This window comes from Anthonomus grandis, chromosome 1 (genome assembly GCF_022605725.1).
Source record: "Anthonomus grandis grandis chromosome 1, icAntGran1.3, whole genome shotgun sequence".
Classification (NCBI taxonomy): Eukaryota; Metazoa; Arthropoda; class Insecta; order Coleoptera; family Curculionidae; genus Anthonomus; species Anthonomus grandis.
In genome coordinates, this window is record NC_065546.1 from 12,669,497 (window position 1) to 12,690,509 (window position 21,013).

General features: G+C 28.3%; 1 protein-coding gene across 5 annotated transcripts in view; it reads left to right on the top strand.

The window, feature by feature from the left end:
• LOC126733421 (proton-coupled amino acid transporter-like protein pathetic) overlaps positions 1 to 21,013 on the top strand; it is a 122,982-nt gene that overhangs the window by 53,263 nt on the left and 48,706 nt on the right. The window contains exon 1 of one of the 5 annotated variants that reach the window (XM_050436729.1): positions 14,277 to 14,372. The exons of the other annotated variants lie outside the window; for them this stretch is intronic. The gene's annotated coding sequence lies outside the window, so the exon portion shown is untranslated. Of the gene's footprint in view, positions 1 to 14,276; positions 14,373 to 21,013 lie in introns of those variants that run through there. 5 annotated transcript variants of the gene reach the window in all.

Here is a 21,013-nt window from a genome sequence, read left to right on the forward strand (position 1 = left end):
ATTTTTTTTGAAAACTTTAACACCCTGCATCTCAAAAGTTAAGACGTTTAGACCCTATGTTTATGAAAGCTTTTTTTCTTAAAATGGGTCCAGGAATCACCCCCTTAAATATTAGCACGTCTTTAAGGAACACCCTGAATATTTATGTCATTATTAATATTAAAAGACTTAAAAATAGCTTTAAATGATGATATTTTTATCCAGATGTCCTTTCTAAATTAAAATATATTCCTGAGTTAAAATACCCTCCCATTGAAACTGCAGATGAAGGCTGATCTGGGAGGTCCGTTAAGCGTTAAATATTTAAAAGTGGATCTATGTGATATAAGAGGTCTGAACTTGAATAAAAACGCCGTGTACCAACATCTGCAAAGAAATAAACTTCACATTTTAACTCCAGCCAGCCACTAAGACGAGTCGGAATCGCATGGATTCGCATTCCCTACGCAATTTAGGTATAACATCGGACTTGCCATCTTCATTAGAACCGACATGTCTTCCCAGGACAGGAGGAAAAAGCTCTGGAACTTCTGTTATGTGGTTGAAAATAACCACTGAAAGATCCACAAAGTATTTCTGCTTCCTCTACAGACTACCCAGCAATATAGACTACAGAAGGCTTTTCATCGACCTTGCTGATAAAATCGACAAGCAAACCATCCAAGTGCACAAATTGTTATTGCGAAACTTAAGCATCCATAATGTCAACTGGTTTTCGTAATCTAACAGGACCAATGATAACGGGCGTCAAGCAAAAGAAAAATTAAATTAATTCTTGATTCTTATTCTAATTTAGTGTTGATTTTTTATTATTTATTTATTTTCTCAAGTTCACTACTTTTTTTTTTATTATATAGTAATTCTTTTGTAGTTCTTTTATAGTTTAGTTGCATGATTCTAATACAATTCATGCATTCGTACATTTATATATTTAATTGATTTTCCTGTAACTGGGTATATGTAACCTGTTGGAAATAAAGCTTATTATTATCATTATTATAAAAGTCCATCTGCAGAATAATCTGCAGATTTATTTCCACTACCAGCTAGTGACTTTAAAGTGGACCACATCTTTTTAGAAATTCCTTTGCACTCATCAATGTTTTGTTTGAAATATTTTTCCTTTTCATTTCTTAAAACAGAAATCGCATCGTTTTCCAGTCTAGTGATACAACATTTTTTTTATATGCGTTATCTCTAATATTTTGCGTTTTTTTTACTTTATCTGTTATCCACGGATATCTTTTAGGTTTACTTTGTCTTTGTTGGAGTAAAGTATATTTATCTACGGCACGCTGTATGATGATCAAAAAGTCGTTATAAACCACATTAACATCTGTATAAGAGTAATTTTAATCTTGTCCCACTAAAGCCTCAATAATTTTATTTATGTTTTCTTGATTTAAATTTCGGTAGCATGACGTTTCAGTCGTTAACTTCTGGTTTTAGCTAAGGGCAGATGAGCACCAATTATTTTATTGTCAGTGATCGAAGGAAATATTTGTGAGGTCTCAGATAAATTATCATCGTTAGTATATGAAGCGTTTAAAAGCCAAACCAGACATTTGACATTTTCCAAAAAAATTAGTTAAAGATGGATTTTATATAGAAAAGTTGTTGACAATATGATTTTGTCACTATCAGGTGCATAAGTAGACATTTTAAAGCTTTTATTCATGATTTAAATCTAGCATTAGATGCAAAAGCAGACATTTGCTTTTTAGCCAATTAAAGGGTGACTTTTTCTAGTCACGTGAACCTGCAAGCAGCGTGGCGTCATTATTTTTCTAAATTAATCAGTTTGAGGTAAAACCTGGTACGACAAAGAGTATAATAAAAATTTTGTAAGATTTTTCAAGCCAAAAAAAAATATTTAGTAAAAAAAGTACATGACGACATGGATAGTGACATTACTATTGAGCCTAGTCTAGCAGGCAAGGGTCGAAAAAGACTGGTTAATAAGCAGGAATGGAAAAGAGAAAAAGCCAAAATAAGAAGGTATGTTTTCTTAAGAATTTTTTATTAATGCATTCTATAGCGACAATTTTCGTTTTTAGATATTCACGAAAGCGCCTTTCTGAATTTCCCACGTGTGGTCATAAAACAAAAAAGCTTTATCATCAGGCGTCCAAATCATATCAAGATCTGTTTATATTGAAACGTAACGTATGCGTAACGAATAAACCAACAAGACCTGGTACCAAAATTAAAGAAAATGTTCGAAGCAAACCAAAGACAGTCAGTGTGCAGTACAAAATTATCACTCCAAAAGGACAAATTTCTTTTTATAAAAAGACATTTGTGGCTATACTGGGTGTTGGAAAAAATCGAATTGAAAGAATACTGAAACAATATCACGAGACGAGTGTTTTGCCAGTTGAAAGAAGGGGAGGAGACCGTGTTTCAAACAAATCAGCCCATAAAAAACAGGCCGGACAGCATTTTATTGAATCCATAACTTATTGTGAGACTCATTACGCGAGGAATAAAACAGTTATTAGAAGAATAACTGTTTTAAGAATTATAAGAAGTTAGAATAACTATGCGGGCATCAGGCAAAGCGATTAGTCATGGCTTAATGCAGCTTACACGAGAGGCAATAAGTGACTGATAGACAGAAAGAATTTGTTAACTTTCTGGATCTGTTTTTTCATGATGAACCCTGATTCGTATAATATTATCATACATGCGCTACTAGAAGAAAATTTGACATAAAAATTAAAACTCAAGATTTTGGCAGTTATGGAGGCTTATATTCTGAACATATTCAAAAGCTCTTTAAATAGCAAACCGTCGTTTAATAAAAATTGCACCAAGGTATTCAATAACACAAAAACCGCTTATCGCATGTTGCGTCAATACCAAACCGTGCAAATTGTGTCAACTTTGGTACCTTAATCCGTGCAAGCAGATGATCCATACCTGCAAAGGAAAACATAATGAGAGAGTAAAAAAACTTCTCAATTTCTCACATGGATCATAAGATTTCTATTCTGTAGCAAAAGCAGTTAGCATAAGTTTTTTTAGATTAGTTTTTTTAGATTGCACCATTAAATACAGCAAATGCAAATGGAAACTGTAGACTTGTTGGGTCAGATGTTTATGTTCACCAAATTGTAGGCTTCTGTAATTCTAGTTATAGTCTTCACAATGATATTGAAAAGATTCTCAAAGGCTTAAACACCAGCGAGGCCAACGGCCCTGAAGTAATACCACCAATAGTACTAAAAAAGTGTACCCTCGTGCTGATACCATCATTGCACAAACTATTTCGTACCTTTTATATCAAGAGCTCCTTACTTAAAGACTGGAAACTTGCAGAACTTATCTATAGGCACCTTTGTAGCACTGGCGCTACTCGTGACTCTCAAGTACTATAGAACATGCCCTTTTGTGTCTAGCGTAAAAAAGCTCCTACTTGTATTTTCACTAGTATTCAGTATTTTATGAACTAACTGCAGTACTAGAAGTACTGCAGTTAGAAAATGCAGTACTTAAAAGGCAATTAGATAAAAAATGCGTTTTTCTTCTTATCAACTTAGAAAAGAATAAAATATGTATTTTAGCGGTAAGTTTGAATACGCCTCATAGTTCTCGATATCCTAGTCAAAATTTATTGTTTGAAGCAATATTGTTTATCAATTTTTAAGCGATATCAGTTTTTTTATATTGATCGTGTAAAAGCTGATTGACGCCTGTATAAGTTGGTTGAAATGCTGGTTTTCTTTATTTAGTATTACTAATTTAAAATATGCATTCGGCAAAAGTACGTAAATTTTAAAATATAAAAAGATGAACAGTAAAAGTATAATATAAACAAGTTCTTTATTTTGCAAATTTGATTAACAACGAGTTGCGATTTTACACTTAGTCACAGCATTTACCCACAATTAGCAATAGGGTGTCAACAATTAAAATCAGTTTTGGACAACATAAAATGTTTGCCGTTTTGCTAATACGTATTTTCTTTACTAGTCGATGATGTAAAGTGTGAAAACCACCACTTTTATGATAGTACAAGGCACTGGCTGTAATGACTTTTAGTTATCTTAATAAGTTAAATTAATATCAACTATTTTAACACATCTAGGGAAAAACCGTTGACTAAACAGTTTGTATACTTGATACGGCTTTTAACTAAATTAGAAGATACGTCTTTGTGACGTTTTTAAGTTGAATTGTTAGATATAAGCTTTTTAAAATAAAAAATTATATTAAAACATTTTTAGTTTTTGAAAATTAAATATTTTAAATAGCCATAGCTAGTTTACTGAACGACAAAATATTTATTTCTAACCTAACTTATATCGATCCAATTCAAATCACAAAATATCTGGTGTCCATGAAATGTTTTCTTACAAAACCCCTAAATAGATAATCTTATCTATAGCATTTTTATTGTCAAGAAAGAAATCAGTAAAATTCAGTTTGTATACCTTTGCATGGGTAAATCAATAAAAGGTATAGGTGCTTTTAGAATTTAATGATTCTAATCTAGTATAATATAATAATATAGCGGTTAAAATAACAAAATATTTTATAAATTTCAGAATATACAGGGTGTCCCGTAATTAATTGGACATAGGTTAATGTAGGATACCTGACATGAAAATAAACCGTTTGAGCTCAATATCGCTTAGCAAAATGTTATTGGTTTTCGTTCTACAGGGTGTTAAAACTAATTTTTTATCAAATATTTATTGAAATATTTTGGAATCCACTGGACAGATTAACCTAAAATTTGGTGTACTCTTATTATTTGGGATGAGGAACACGAATATGATATCTATTTTGCCATTGCCACTAGATGGCGCCACATACAACAACATTGAGTGATTAAAATGGTCATAACTTTTTTGACCTACCTGTACGCACATTTGCGAGTAAAAATAATAAAACAGCATTTAATTCTTGTCAAAAAAGGTATACTTCTTTGATCTCCAAAAAGTAGACCGTTTTCGAAATAAACGCATTTTTGTATTAGGTTGCGTATGAACAAATTATTATCGGAGTTTTACAAAGTAGGCTTTGCCTAGGATGAACACATCATAACTACGACCTGTCAAGGTGAAGTATTAATAAATGAGTCGTTAATTTGGCTAAAGCTCGTATTCTTGTTGTGTTATTTTCGCTTAAAAATGCCGCGTCACAATGATTTTTCTAATGCTCAGATGCGGGATATGGTATGTGTATATGGTCAAGAAAATTTTCGTAGTCGAAGAGCAGCGCAGCGTTACTTAGATCTGTATCCGGATAGAAGGCAGCCAAATCATCCAACATTTAAAGCGTTGTACGATAGATTAGGCGAAACGGGCTCATTTCGTTCAAAAAACGTAAATGCCAATGATAATTGGAGCAGATATGGAAGATGAAATTTTGGTTCGTGTTATCGAAAATCCTGAAACCAGCGCAAGACGTATTGAGGCAGCCACTAATGTAAGGAAATCTTCGGTGTCCAAAATTATACGCCAAGAAAAACTGTATCCGTATCATTTCACTCCAGTTCAAAATCTTCTTCCTCAAGACTTTCCTGCAAGACTCCAATTCAGTCGATTTTTAAGAGAGCGCCAATTGAATGATCCATTTTTTTGTAATAAAATGTTATTTACGGATGAAGCCACGTTCACAAGGAGATTTTGGTGTTTTTAATTGGCGTAACAATCATATCTATTCGATGGAAAAATAGTCATGCTTTCTAAGAACACCATTTTCAACATGAGTTTTCAATAAATATTTGGTGTGGTATCTTTGGGGATTGTATTGTGGGACCGTTTAAATTGCCAGCTAAGTTTAATGGAGAACATTATCTACATTTCTTGAGGAATGATCTACCAATTCTTCTAGAAGATGTGCCCCTAAATTTAAGACGTGACAGTTGGTATATGCACGATGGTGCACCGGCACATTATTCACTGCAAGTCAGAAATTACTTAGACTAAATTTATCCTCATAAATGGATTGGTAAAGGTAGTGAATATTCGTGGCCTGCGCGTAGTCTCGATCTTAATCCCTTAGATTATTATTTCTGGGGCTACTTGAAATCACTTTATGTGTATAAAAATAAAATAAATAACCGTCAGGAATTGTGGCAAAGATTGTAGAAGGAGTCAATACCATCAGGGCCCAAGAAGAATTATTGTTTGGAGTCAGGCAAAATTTAAATAAAAGAATTAGACAATGTGTCCTAGTGGATGGTGAACATTTTGAACAATTATTATAATCAACAGCCTTTTCTTATTTTATCATTGTTAATTAATTTTTAGATTAAGTGTTCATACACAACCTAATAAAAAAATGCGTTTATTTCGAAAACGGTCTACTTTTTGGAGATCAAAGAAGTATACCTTTGTTGACTAGAATTAAATGCTGTTTTATTATTTTCACTCGCAAATGTACGTGCAGGGAGGTCAAAAAAGTTATGACCTTTTTAATCACTCAATGTTGTTGTATGTAGCGCCATCTAGTGGCAATGGCAAAATAGATATCATATTCGTGTTCCTCATCCTAAATAATAAAAGTACGCCAAATTTTAGGTTAATCTGTCCAGTGGATTCCAAAATATTTTAATAAATGTTTGGTAAAAAATTAGTTTTAACACCCTGTAGAACGAAAACCAATAACATTTTGCGAAGCGATATTGAGCTCAAACGATTTATTTTCTTGTCAGGTATCCTACATTAACCTATGTCCAATGAATTACGGGACACCCTGTATAGGCTTGTATTGAATACTGTTGTTCATTTTGTTAAGAGCCTTTATTTTTTAATAAAATTATATTATATATAGTTTCATAAAATGAATTCAACTGATATCCTCTTACAGATGCAGCAGTATTGTTGCTTATGGCATGATTGGACACTCAGCTTCTAAAATTTCATCAAATTAGTTTTGATTAATAATTGCCTCAGACAACTAAAGTGCTTGATATAATGCTTCTGAATTTGTTCCGTGTTTCGTTACTACTGAATAATGTTTGCACCTATAAATGAAATAAACTTCAAGTTTAACATAAGCAACAGTTCTTGGATGCGAATTCAATAGCATCTATGTGAAATTATATAAAATATCATTTGAGTATTCGTAAATCATGAAATCACTATTGTTTACATTGACGTTAGCTTACACCAGGAAAATATATATTGAATCCTAATTAATTTATGTGTATCAATAAGATTTTCTTTTATTTGCAATTAAAGTTACTAACAACCATTACTTGAATTTAAAATTTACTTTTTACTTTTCATATAAAGAATTTATAAAAACCTTTAGTTTAAACAAACTTTCTCTTAAGTAAACATCTATACGAAGTTTTTATGTTCCACTAAAAAATGAGAATATTATTTGCAAATAGTAAATTAACTTTCAAGGAACCTTAACAATGGAATTTCTAAAAATACTTCTAAATAAAGCAGGTTATAAGCTTGAAAAACAAATTGCAAGTCATTCGTTTATCATAATTTGTCATCAATCATAATTTGACTTACGCGATTTGATACAAATTTTGCTTGTCAAATTTTATCAAAGAGATAAAATCTAATTAGCATTTGTATAAAAGTAGAATTTATAATGAATTTCGTATTTATCTTTGATTAAGAAAGAGAATTTGATATCTATTATAATATTGGTATTCTACAAGCCTTTATATTTTCTTGAGCTTGATCGATAATTTTGCTGAGGTCTAAACAAAATATTTTTTTACAATATAATTCTTTTGGCAAAAAAGGGCAAATAATAGATAACTGCAATGACCGCATTACTACTATAACATATAATATATGATAAAAGTATAAATATTTCGGATTACCAACAATCTTTTGCTTTTGACAAGTCATAGATTATTCTGTTAGTTTCTCGATAGTTATACAATGATATAAGAAAAATACAGACAGTTTTTTTAAAACATCAATAAGATATAAATGTTCTATATTAAACTTTATATAAACTTTGCTTTTTATTTTCCTGAAGTAGCAAAGGTATTAAAGACATGATTTATGATTAACACTTAAACATTTTAAAAAGCTTATATATTATATTTTATCGGATTAAAACATTTAATTTTTTGCTTTATAAAAAGGATGAGCTTTATATGTCAGAAAGCATTTTTGCCCATATTTAAACACGTATATATTATCTCCCTTCTAAAAAGATATTTGCAAGTTAATTCTAACTCGTTATCCATACACATTCATCTTTTTTAAGCTGAATTCAATCTTTTGACCTACATTTCCCACCCACGAAAATACTAAACTCAGTAGTAAAACAGAGATATCGCCAGGAAGAATGTCTAGGCCACATTTTGTCTAGTCTAAAGGGCATTGAGTCCCAGACTCCTAGGCGTCTTTGCCTGACGTCATCAGCGCTTTAGATGAATGAGATGGCAATATCGACCTGGTTTTTCACAACAATCATATGTTTGCATGTATATAGATTTAGTGCCTATAAAGATTTATGTATTATAAAAATTAACAAAAAGAAGTTAAAGTCAAAATATTGATAACAATCCCAATATAATATTTTGCTAAAATGAAACTAATTTTAGCAAAATATTCTTTTTTCTATTGGTTTTGCTAATAAAATACTCTATAATAATGAATTCTGTTTATTTTTTTTTAAGTATTTCATTCATCTTTAATAAAATTAAATATTTTCTCAGAAATGTTCATTTTCCGTAGTTCAACCATATATTTCAAAAAATTTCTAAGAAGTAAATATATTGCTCTATTTACAAAAAAGATTTTTCATAATTTGATAAACATATTTGACCTAAAGAGGCGGACCCTTAGATAGCTTAATTCTTAAAAAATTTAACGTCTGCAAAATTTCTAGTGGTTTCAGTGTTAAGTATTCAGAACCTTCTGTATAAAAATTATTTCTCACAATTTTTATTAAATTCTATGAATATAAAATCTATATATTTTATTATATTCTTATGGGATATTTGATAAAAATTCACTAACCCTTTATAATAATTCTTCTACGTAGTTCTCTATCATCAAAGGAATTTTTAAATTCTGTGTATACTTAGAAAGCTGCTCTCTAGATAAATCTCAACCCAAACTATAACGATCCTGCAATAATCTAATATTTAGATGAATGTACGGTTATTGATTCTTCTGCTTGATGATGAATACTATTATCTCTACCGTCCAATCTAACGCTAATTTTGTGCATCCTGTTTTGAATACGAAAAAAAAATCGCGACCCTGACTGTCAGGCGTTAATAAAAATAAATTTGAAAATCGCCATTCCAGGACGTGGGCAAAAATACAACGGGTCCGTTGATTAATAATTCACGAGCGTCCTAAATTGTTTTTAAATTGTTTACCATTGGACGATGTTATTTTTAGCTTAAGGGTGTCAAAAATAACATATTTGGATCAATTCCGATGGAACACATTTTAAACACGTGATTCATGTAAAATATTCTTGTAAGGTAATCCTTGAAATGTCACGGAAAAATGTTTAATATTTAAGAAATTGAATATTAAAAGCTTTATATAAAATCATATTATTTTTGGTTTTTATGCCACTTGAAATAAAACTATCTCAGTTAAAGTTGTCCATCATAGGAGCGATGTGTCTTTGCTGGATGAATAAATCTGAGAATTTTAGTTCCATTAATTTAATCTTTCATAGTACATAATACTTTATGTATATCTTCCACATATTCTAAATTAGTTCTTGGGCTACCTTTACTGGTCAGTGATAAATCTTAACTCTTGTAACTAACTATTCGCTTGTATGTATTTATTATAACAACTAGAGAACATAAGCTTATGTAGATTAAGGATTTCAATTCGAGTTTTGTCAAGTAGTTCTCTCCTTATTGTGGTAATTTACGTAAATTCCTATGTAATACTAAATTAATTATGACAATAATTAAGACAAATAGGTTGCTTAGCTTAGCTTAAGCTTCAGAACCCTAGTGTAAACAATTATTTGAGGTTAAAGTAATGTATCTAGAAATAACGCTTCTCAATTCTACCTGTTTTATACTGTTCCTTTAGAGCTCCATTGCTGCTAGCATTACGAAGATCATCATCCTAGCATCTTTACATCGTAGTTTAAATTAAAATATCTGTATCGTGGTGAAGCTGAAAATCTGACGATAGCTGCAGTGATCTGTATGATGTGTTCTTCAAATAATAATGTCTTTGCTAAACGCCAATATTTCTTACTTGTGAATAAGCTGTCAGCGATGTATTTATACTCTCTCTAGATTCCTAGTTATTAAATGAAATCTGTAGTCCAAGAGTTACAGTATACAGTGTTAAGAGGAGAGAGTGTGTGAGTCGTACTAGTAGTAGTCGTAGTGAGAAGGTACTAACGTAGTTACCGATTAACTATTCACTTATTTCACTTATTACCCCCAATACCCAAGACGAGTTTCTCTCTTTCACTTTACACCTATAGTATCTAAGGTCCATGTTTTAGGCTCATAATCCCTAATAATTCAAAAACGGGTCTTTCCTTTACACTCTTAAGGTCTTCATGAAGGCTCTATAGTTATGAGTTCGGTAATAACTATATATAACATACGCCAAATATCGGTAGAAGTTAAAGTACAATTGCACATGCAGTTTGATAACCCTAAAAATGGGTGGTTAAATAAATCTTGAATTTTGTCATTTAAATTGCAAATCCACCTGTTAAGTTCATTTTTGTATCTTTTTCAGTGTTTTAATTTAATGTGGTATCATATTATATATTTTAGGCGCTAGTGCAGTGATATTTTTGAATAGGGCCTCCCCATCCCCAGAGACCATATGCTAAAAGAGATTCTACGAGGGCGGAATATAGTTTTCTCATATGTGAGCTTTAAGTACTCTCTAAGGCATTTGAATCTAGAAATAACATATTTTAACTTGTTTATCAAGTGGTTAACTTGCAAATCCCCTCGTAAATGTTGATCAATTTGAATTCCTAAATATTTTTTCGAATTGGTAGCTGTTATTTCTAGAGATTCTGATATATTTAAAGTAATATTAGGAATTCCTAATTTTTATGAGCTAAATTTTATAAACCTCGTCTTGTTAGTATTTAAGGTAAGTGTATTGAAGTCAAATCATTCTTTCAATTTTATAAGATTTTGCATTGCAATAATTTTCGGTCATGAAATAAATAGTCATATATTTACAACAGGTAAGTCAGCCAATTACTTCATAAAAAAAATAACAAAAAAAAACCAAAGAAGAAAAAGAAACAAAAAATATTGTACCAAAATTACTTGATACATCAGAACCCTAACCTAAACTATAAAATAAGTAAAAAATAGAAAGAAGACAGTAATAGATTAATTAAGCTTGCTAATTATTGCTTTCAAGAAATCATAAAAAATATCACAATGTGTACAATAAGTAATATACAACTAACAGATATAATTTATTAGTTCTAGGACGTTGACAATAAAAAGTTAAGGAACATTTTGCATTTAACCTGGTAATTATTTACCTAATTTGATTTTGTAACTCGGTACAATTAATTTTATTACTTAAAAGTTGGTAACAAAAGGTAATTTCTAATCTATGCATCTAGTTTGCAAGGATACCATTCCAAATAAAAAATCATTTTCTAGTTCTCTTTGAAAGCTAAATATCTCAAAAATTTGCGTTTCACAGACTCAAACTTTATAATATCGATCCGGTAAATTGGATACCAAAAGTACGGAATTTTTAGTGTGTTAGGCTTTTGAAAATTCTTGCTATTGTGAATAATAAATCTCAAAGATTTAGAGGCAGCTGAAACGTCATTATTTAAGTGAGTCTTGAAGTCAAAGCTACGATCAAAAGTAATCCGTAATCTCACTACATCATGATAAAATATATCATCAATTGCGTAATTAAATATTATTGGATTCTGTTTTCAAGCATAGGTTAAGATGCAGCATTTAGTATAACTTGTTTGTTTTACACCATATTTTATATTAATTTTATTTATTTGATCTTGTAAATCAATACAATCGTGGATATAGTATTTCGAAAAAGTTTAAGGTCGTCCGCAAACTTGAGTCTCGGGCATTTAATAAGTTTAATAAGTTCATCAATAAATATCAGATAAAAAAGCGGACCTAAATTGGATCCCTGTGGGACACCTGAGAAAACCTCGTAACTATGCGAATGGAGACCCTTAATTTCGACAAATTGATGGCGGCTAGTTAAATAAGAGATTGTAGAATAAGATTGTACGAGAGCAACCAACTTATCCGAAAATCCCAAGGCATTAATTTTAAAAGGAAAAGTTTTATGGTCTTATTGATCAAATGTTTTCTGAAAGTCCATATAGACTAGATCAACCTGGTCAACTGATCCAGCGTAGTACAGATACTCTGAGAAAAACAAGTCAAGTTTGTATCACTGTAAGACTTTCTTTGCATAAATCAATGCTGATCTGATGATATAAAGCTTTAAATTTGTGAGTAGATTTGATGGAAAATGCATGACTCAAAAAGCTTAGAAAAGTTACACAAAATCGAAATAGGCCTGAAATTACGCAGCTCCGTTAAATCGTCTTTTTTTAAAACAGGTATGACTTTGGCGGTTTTCCAACAACTTACTAATAAAATACCCGTTTCAATAGATTTGTTGAATATCAAAAGAAGTGGCTTGAAAAAAACATGTATGCAGTTCTTAGATGATGAAAATTCTCTATCCCCATCTTTAAGTACCAGATATTCAGAATTTACCCTTTTCATCCGCATAAATGTAAGTTGTCATTATGGATATCACTTTCGATTTTTCGGATAAATTCTTAATACGCAGCGTTTATTTGATTCTTAAGTGTAATCATAACTTGAACCATACTTTATATATATCTTAAAAGCTGCTTCCTTTTTTTTCAATTAATGCAATAATATCTGATGTATACCATCCAGGATACCATTTTTTTCTATCAATTTTAAATGGAACTATATTTTTATATGCTCAGAAAAGTAAAAGATATCGTAAGTTTGATCAACCGATAACTCAGATTTAAGTAGTAGGAAAAATATTTTTTTAGCTCCTTCCAGTCGAGAACGATACACGATAGATTATACTTAAAATATTGATCAAAGCCTAAAAACATTAAAAAAAACTCCGAAAGCCTGACTCTGTTAATGAATGTCTTCGTTCGATGAATTTGAAATCCTAATAAAAAAAAGAAAAAATGTATCTAAAAATGTAACAAAATAATGCGAAATTCCTGAAAAAGATAAAAATGCCATCAAATGTCTGGAATGTATAAAAAAGTACTTATAAAAATCTAAAATAGGCAAAAAAATTATTTCTAATCTCTAGAATACAAATTTTTTTGTAAATTATCTGATATGCATATAAAATTACTTCAAAGGTATTTAAAACAAATTAAAAATATTGAACGTTTTGATTAGAATTAAAAAAAATAAAACATCGAACAAAAATTACTTTTAAAAAAGTACATATAATAAAATTGTAAATGCCCGTAAACATAAGAACTTACTTCCAAAAGCCTGAAAATTGCAAAAATGTAAAGTTGCAACATATTTCAAATCCTTCTTGAAGAATAAAATGCCTGTGAAATAAAATAAAAGATGTATGTATATAAAAGCCTGAAATAAATATTATTTTTAACAAAAAACCAGTTTGTATAAATGTAATAATTTAGTTTTTTAGACCCAGCTAAATCTTCTTTGAATGAAACATTAAACACAGAATACAGTCGTAAATAAAATTTAGGGTAAATAAAGTTCAAGCGAGAAAATTTTAAAAAATTTAATGTTTGTGTAGCAAAATGACCTGAGTATTCTCTTTCACATTTTTGGATTTGAAGTTCTGCATTAAATTATTGGCGATAACTGGAGAAAGGGTAGAATTATGGTATATAATGTAAAAAATATCTTAGGAGTGCCTAAGCTTGGACTGTTCGTTTTAATTCTTCCTTGTAACGGAATGAAACATATGAAATAAATTAATACTAAAACTGTTTACATTTTTAATGTATTCAGGCAGTGACGATGATTTAACCGCGTTTTTATCACATAAATTATATCTGGTACTCAACTTTATAATTCACGGACAATTATGTTTTTAAGATAACAATACCTCTTTTTTTAATTAATTTAACATTCTCTGTTTGATCTTTATCATTCATACACAATTTATTCTAATAAATAAAGGAAATTTTTGTATTCTTTTCTATATATGTCAATGATAGTGACTATCTCGATTCGTTTTCTTGAAATGAAGTATCGATTGTATGGAAAAAAAACTTATATTTTTTTTTAAGTTTGCATTTTAATTATGATTTATACGAGAAAAAAGCCAGTTGGCGACGAGACATCGTAATATACGTAGTTGGTCACTAGATTCTCGTTGATGTGTTAATAGAATTTTACGTTGGTTGTTAGATATCACAGGGTATGTAAATTTTTTCTTCTTTTAATGCCATGTAGATTTTTTTCTCTACTTTTTAACAAAAATCTTTTAATACTATGTACACATATTTTTGTTCATGGATAAATAATATTAATTTGTAATATACGTGAAATATGATGAAAACAACAAAATATTAAGTACCTCCAAGAGGAGGTAAAAATCAAAAATATTGATTTCAGATTAAAGCTCTTGTATCTTACATTTAAAATTGTTTCAGAAAAACCAATAAGCCAACATTTCTTTTATTTTTAAATATTTTTTCTGAGTTTCTTTTGTTTTAGAGACCGTTATATAATGGCTTATGGTAGTTGGTCAAGCAATATTGAAAATTTAAGGGAAAGATTTTATAACATTTATTTGCAAATTAATATGAAGCAATAAACGTAAAAATAGTCTCAAAAGTTCACTCAATATGACTGAAGTAACTTTTTATTGAATATAAAAAAGGGAAAACATCATCATAATTTACAGAATGATGTTTAACTTTTTCTTTTCAAATTAGAAAGCAACCAAATCAAAGTTGTTATTATTTTAATTAAAATCTAGAATTTTGTTTAATTTTAACCTATATTTATTTTTAAACCACAAATAAATAATTGAAATAAATAGGTTTCATATAAGAAAAAGCCAATTTTTTATTATTTTATTGACTATATCCAAGTTTTTATTCCATATGAGTTACTTTAGACGAAGAAAATGGCAACGAAAAATTAACTAAAACAAAAAGTAGTAAATTTAATAAAATATCTAAAAGATATTTTTTTGAAGTAGGAATTAATAGTTTTAAGGAGTTTTTTTACTTTCAGTACATTCATTAATCAATCTCTTACTAAATAATTTAAAATCTTAGCAATGAATGATCTTTATAAAAATTTATTTATAATTAATTAATTTTTATTAAACATTTGAGCAATTAATTTATAATAATTTCTTAGATATTTAATAAGAAATTAACTAGTGGTAATTTTTATTATTAAAAATACTTATTTCTTGCTTTCTGAAGTAACCATTTTTGTAAAGTTCATTTAATGATTTCAAAAATATATTCCAGAAAAAAAATACATATTTTAATTGAAGTAAATTGTTTAAAAAAAAAATTTGACTCACTTTATTAACCGCAAAGTTTCTTTATTATTTATTTAAATAAGAAGAAAAAGAAACAAAAAATATTGTACCAAAATTACTTGATACATCAGAACCCTAACCTAAACTATAAAATAAGTAAAAAATAGAAAGAAGACAGTAATAGATTAATTAAGCTTGCTAATTATTGCTTTCAAGAAATCATAAAAAATATCACAATGTGTACAATAAGTAATATACAACTAACAGATATAATTTATTAGTTCTAGGACGTTGACAATAAAAAGTTAAGGAACATTTTGCATTTAACCTGGTAATTATTTACCTAATTTGATTTTGTAACTCGGTACAATTAATTTTATTACTTAAAAGTTGGTAACAAAAGGTAATTTCTAATCTATGCATCTAGTTTGCAAGGATACCATTCCAAATAAAAAATCATTTTCTAGTTCTCTTTGAAAGCTAAATATCTCAAAAATTTGCGTTTCACAGACTCAAACTTTATAATATCGATCCGGTAAATTGGATACCAAAAGTACGGAATTTTTAGTGTGTTAGGCTTTTGAAAATTCTTGCTATTGTGAATAATAAATCTCAAAGATTTAGAGGCAGCAGCAGCAGTTGGTTGTTAGATATCACAGGGTATGTAAATTTTTTCTTCTTTTAATGCCATGTAGATTTTTTTCTCTACTTTTTAACAAAAATCTTTTAATACTATGTACACATATTTTTGTTCATGGATAAATAATATTAATTTGTAATATACGTGAAATATGATGAAAACAACAAAATATTAAGTACCTCCAAGAGGAGGTAAAAATCAAAAATATTGATTTCAGATGAAAGCTCTTGTATCTTACATTTAAAATTGTTTCAGAAAAACCAATAAGCCAACATTTCTTTTATTTTTAAATATTTTTTCTGAGTTTCTTTTGTTTTAGAGACCGTTATATAATGGCTTATGGTAGTTGGTCAAGCAATATTGAAAATTTAAGGGAAAGATTTTATAACATTTATTTGCAAATTAATATGAAGCAATAAACGTAAAAATAGTCTCAAAAGTTCACTCAATATGACTGAAGTAACTTTTTATTGAATATAAAAAAGGGAAAACATCATCATAATTTACAGAATGATGTTTAACTTTTTCTTTTCAAATTAGAAAGCAACCAAATCAAAGTTGTTATTATTTTAATTAAAATCTAGAATTTTGTTTAATTTTAAGCTATATTTATTTTTAAACCACAAATAAATAATTGAAATAAATAGGTTTCATATAAGAAAAAGCCAATTTTTTATTATTTTATTGACTATATCCAAGTTTTTATTCCATATGAGTTACTTTAGACGAAGAAAATGGCAACGAAAAATTAACTAAAACAAAAAGTAGTAAATTTAATAAAATATCTAAAAGATATTTTTTTGAAGTAGGAATTAATAGTTTTAAGGAGTTTTTTTACTTTCAGTACATTCATTAATCAATCTCTTACTAAATAATTTAAAATCTTAGCAATGAATGATCTTTATAAAAATTTATTTATAATTAATTAATTTTTATTAAACATTTGAGCAATTAATTTATAATAATTTCTTAGATATTTAATAAGAAATTAACTAGTGGTAATTTTTATTATTAAAAATACTTATTTCTTGCTTTCTGAAGTAACCATTTTTGTAAAGTTCATTTAATGATTTCAAAAATATATTCCAGAAAAAAAATACATATTTTAATTGAAGTAAATTGTTTAAAAAAAAATTTTGACTCTCTTTATTAACCGCAAAGTTTCTTTATTATTTATTTAAATAGATACAGTATGCAAGAAAAAATAATTTTTAGTAAATTCTTTTTAAATAACCAGTTCAATTTTTTTTCATAATAATTTTAAGAGCTATTAAAATGTTTTTTTTTATTGAAATTTAAGTAATTAGATTTTTTTTAAACCCTTAACTAATATTAAACATATAAAATTTAAAACAAAATAATACTTAAAAAAAAATAAAATTAAACATATTTTTTAAGTACATTTAGTTTTTAATTAGTTACAACTACTAGTTCATTATATCTTAGATTGACGTAAACTAAACTGAGTTAGAAAAAATGGCGTATATCCAATAGGGATTGGAAATAAACAAATTATTGTTGTTAGTATTAATCTTATTCTGTGGCATAATTCGATTTTGCAAATTTCAACGCAGTAAATATAAAATAGATGTTTTTTTGAAAACAAAAAGAAGATAAAAAAAACTAAATTTATTGATTATAATTATGTTTTTTATTAAGTTTACAACTTACCAATTTAAGTTTTAGTCAAAATTAATAATGTAAGTCTCTTTAAAATACCAATTAAAAAAATTTATTTACAAAAATTTCAAAAAATATTAAAATATATTAAGGATAGTTATAAACATATATTTTATTTAAGCTTATGGTTAATTTAAATAAAATTATATATTTTTTAATTTCGGGCAAATATTTGAGATTTTGTTATCTCAAATACAGATTTTTTAATAATACAAATAGATAATGTAGTAGATAAATAATAATATACGATTTTATATATATTTTTTATTACCTTATTCAATTAATTAATTAATATGTTGCTAAAAAATACTAAGTTTAATATAAAATTGCATTAACATACTTGCAGATCTAATGTTAAATTTAAAAAAAAAGCGTTTTTAAATAACTTTTTTTAACATTATTTGATTTTGCATTATTTATTTAGCTATTTTACAAGTACACCCATATTTTTTTATCATAAAACTGGTAAAACAGCTTCTATTTTCAGTCCCATATAGATGGTTTTTTTTTTTTGAAATTTTATATATACTTTTATGGTAAGGTTCTTGGCCTTGAAACAGTGGATAACACAAATAACCATAAAATTAGCCTCCCCCCTATTTCTCCTTATGATATATTTAACTTTTACGTGCAAATATTTGTTCTATTTATTTAAGCAAGTACATAATTGATTTTACCTTAAAGTGACATTTAAAGCTCCCTCATCACTTAAAATGATGTTGATTATGTTTAATAAAAGGAAGTATTTTGTTTAGCAAGTTTTTCGGCAAAAGTTATTTGTATAAAAGTGTTTTTGTATAATTTCCTGGTAAGTAGAGATCTATCTCAAAAAATTTAATTACTATTAAAGTAAGCAATCTGTCATAAACTTTATTGAAAAGTCATTTACGTTTAAAAGAAAAAAAGTATTATTTGATTCTGAGCAACTTTAAAAACATAAATATCTAATACTACGATCGTTTAAGATATTAAAGCACTAAGTAGTCCAATTAATTATGTTAATGTTATACACTGAACCTACTATGAAGAATTACTCTCTAAATTAGGTACTATAATAAAACTCAAACAAAGGCTTAAGGACTATTTATAGAAAATCGCAAATAAAATAATATAATCGACGTGTTTAAATTTACATTAGGATAATAATACGTTAATGGACTCAAACATTATGAAGACACATAAAATTTGTCAGTTTTTGGGTGTGCTAGTTTGTGGCTGTATAAAATTTGTATGATTTTTGTTTTTCTGTTAGCAGGTAAAAAGCAACCAACCTATTATCATTTTTAGGTTAAAAAACTCTAAGGTAATTCTCAATTAATATTTCAGCATGAATCTGTATTTACAATGATATCCTTCAAAGCTAATTAGAGTCAGGCACTATATTTTTAAATTGTTTTGGGAATAATAATTTTTAGATCACACTATTAAAGTAATTTCCTAGAAGCTTATTGATCCTTGATAAATACAAAATTAATTGTATAATTAATTAAAAGGTATACTATTATTACCACTGTTGTTACTTTTTATATTAATAATATTATAATTAATAATAATAATAATGAGTTGAAAGATAGTAATGAGAATCCAATATCTACGCCTTAATTATTTGCCATATAAGGTACCAAAACTAATATTTCATTCAACTTATTATATATTTATTTGTATATATACATGCTCGAAAAAAAATTAGCAAAAAATTAGCCATACTTAAAATGGATATTATAACAAGATGTCGTGAAATATATTTTTTATGATTTAATATAAAATAATATTAATAGTATTTTTTCTTTAAAATATACTAAATTATTAAGATAATTATACAGTGCTTTCATTTCAAAACGATCCACCTTTAATAACTTTCTTAAAAAAAAAAACACGTCAAATTAGATATACAGGGGGGCATTAAATTATGCATTTACTGAAGTTCTGTCAATCACCTCCTTACTTCCAGCTAATCTCACTTTATGGGAGTCTCAAATGGAAGCCCCCATCATGTGATACATCATAGTAAGGAGCGTAAAATTCTCTATTCAACGGTACCAAAAAAAATGAAATCGGTAAATGTGTAAGCAAATAGTTAGCGAAAATGTCTAGAAAAAATGAATATTTTATTTACGCCAAACTTTGGTATGTCAAATGGCTACCCCATGGTGTGATACATTATTTTAAAGGGCATTCATTATGCTATCAATGGTTGTAAAAAAAATAAAATTAATTGACCAAGAAGCAATTAAAGTGTAAATCGGTAGGTTAGAAAAACAAATTTAATTAGTTTAACAAATTTCTTTTATTAAGTGTTCAAAATGCACGCCGTTATTAGCAAGACAATAAAAAAGCCTATATTCAAACTCCTTACGAATATTGGCAAGGGTCTGCCCGCTAATTTCTCTGCATTCTTTAATAGGGTATATTTCATTTTCTAAAAGGTTAAATAAATTTCGCCAGTCAAATTTTCTTCCAAAAAAATGGCCCGATTATTTCATTCCCATAAATTCCTGCCCAAACATTAATTTTTTGGGGATATTGGGTATGGCCTTCCCGAAAAATATGCGGATTTTCATTATCCCAGTATCTACAGTTATGTCTGTTCACCAGGCCATTTAAAAAAAAGGTCCGATTCGTCACTGAAGCAAATGTTCTTCAATAAATGGGGATCGTCGTCAAGTCGCTGGCACATCACTTCACAAAATTGAATTCTCCTATCAAAATCATCTTCTCCGAGTTCATGAAGAATATGAAATTTATAAGGAAAGAACTTTTTTTTTTTAAACTTTATGTACGGAACCTGTGGAAATATTTGTTAGTTTTGCGACCTTTGGTATAGACAAAGTTGGATCCATAGCAAATTGTCCTAGTACTTCAACTTGGCATGCTTCATCGACAACTCTATTTTCATTTTTTTTTAATTGCAAATCGATCCCGTCTCTTCAAATTTTTGTATCAATTCTAATACGTATTTATGGCTCACGTTTTTATCTTGATACCTTTCATTAAATGCTCTCGCGGTTCTGCGAGCACATCGATCTTGAGCTCCATAAAGGAAAATTATTTATATTCTTTCGGCTAGTGTATACACCATTTTATTAACACACTGTTTTAACTAAAATTGAAAAATTGCACGCGCCAAACTGACAGTTTTAACAATAATAAATCGCCTGCTTTTTAAACGCCTTGTACCTATTAGGTAGGTTTCGCAAAAAATATAAGTGAAATAAATACACATACAAAGTTATAAGAC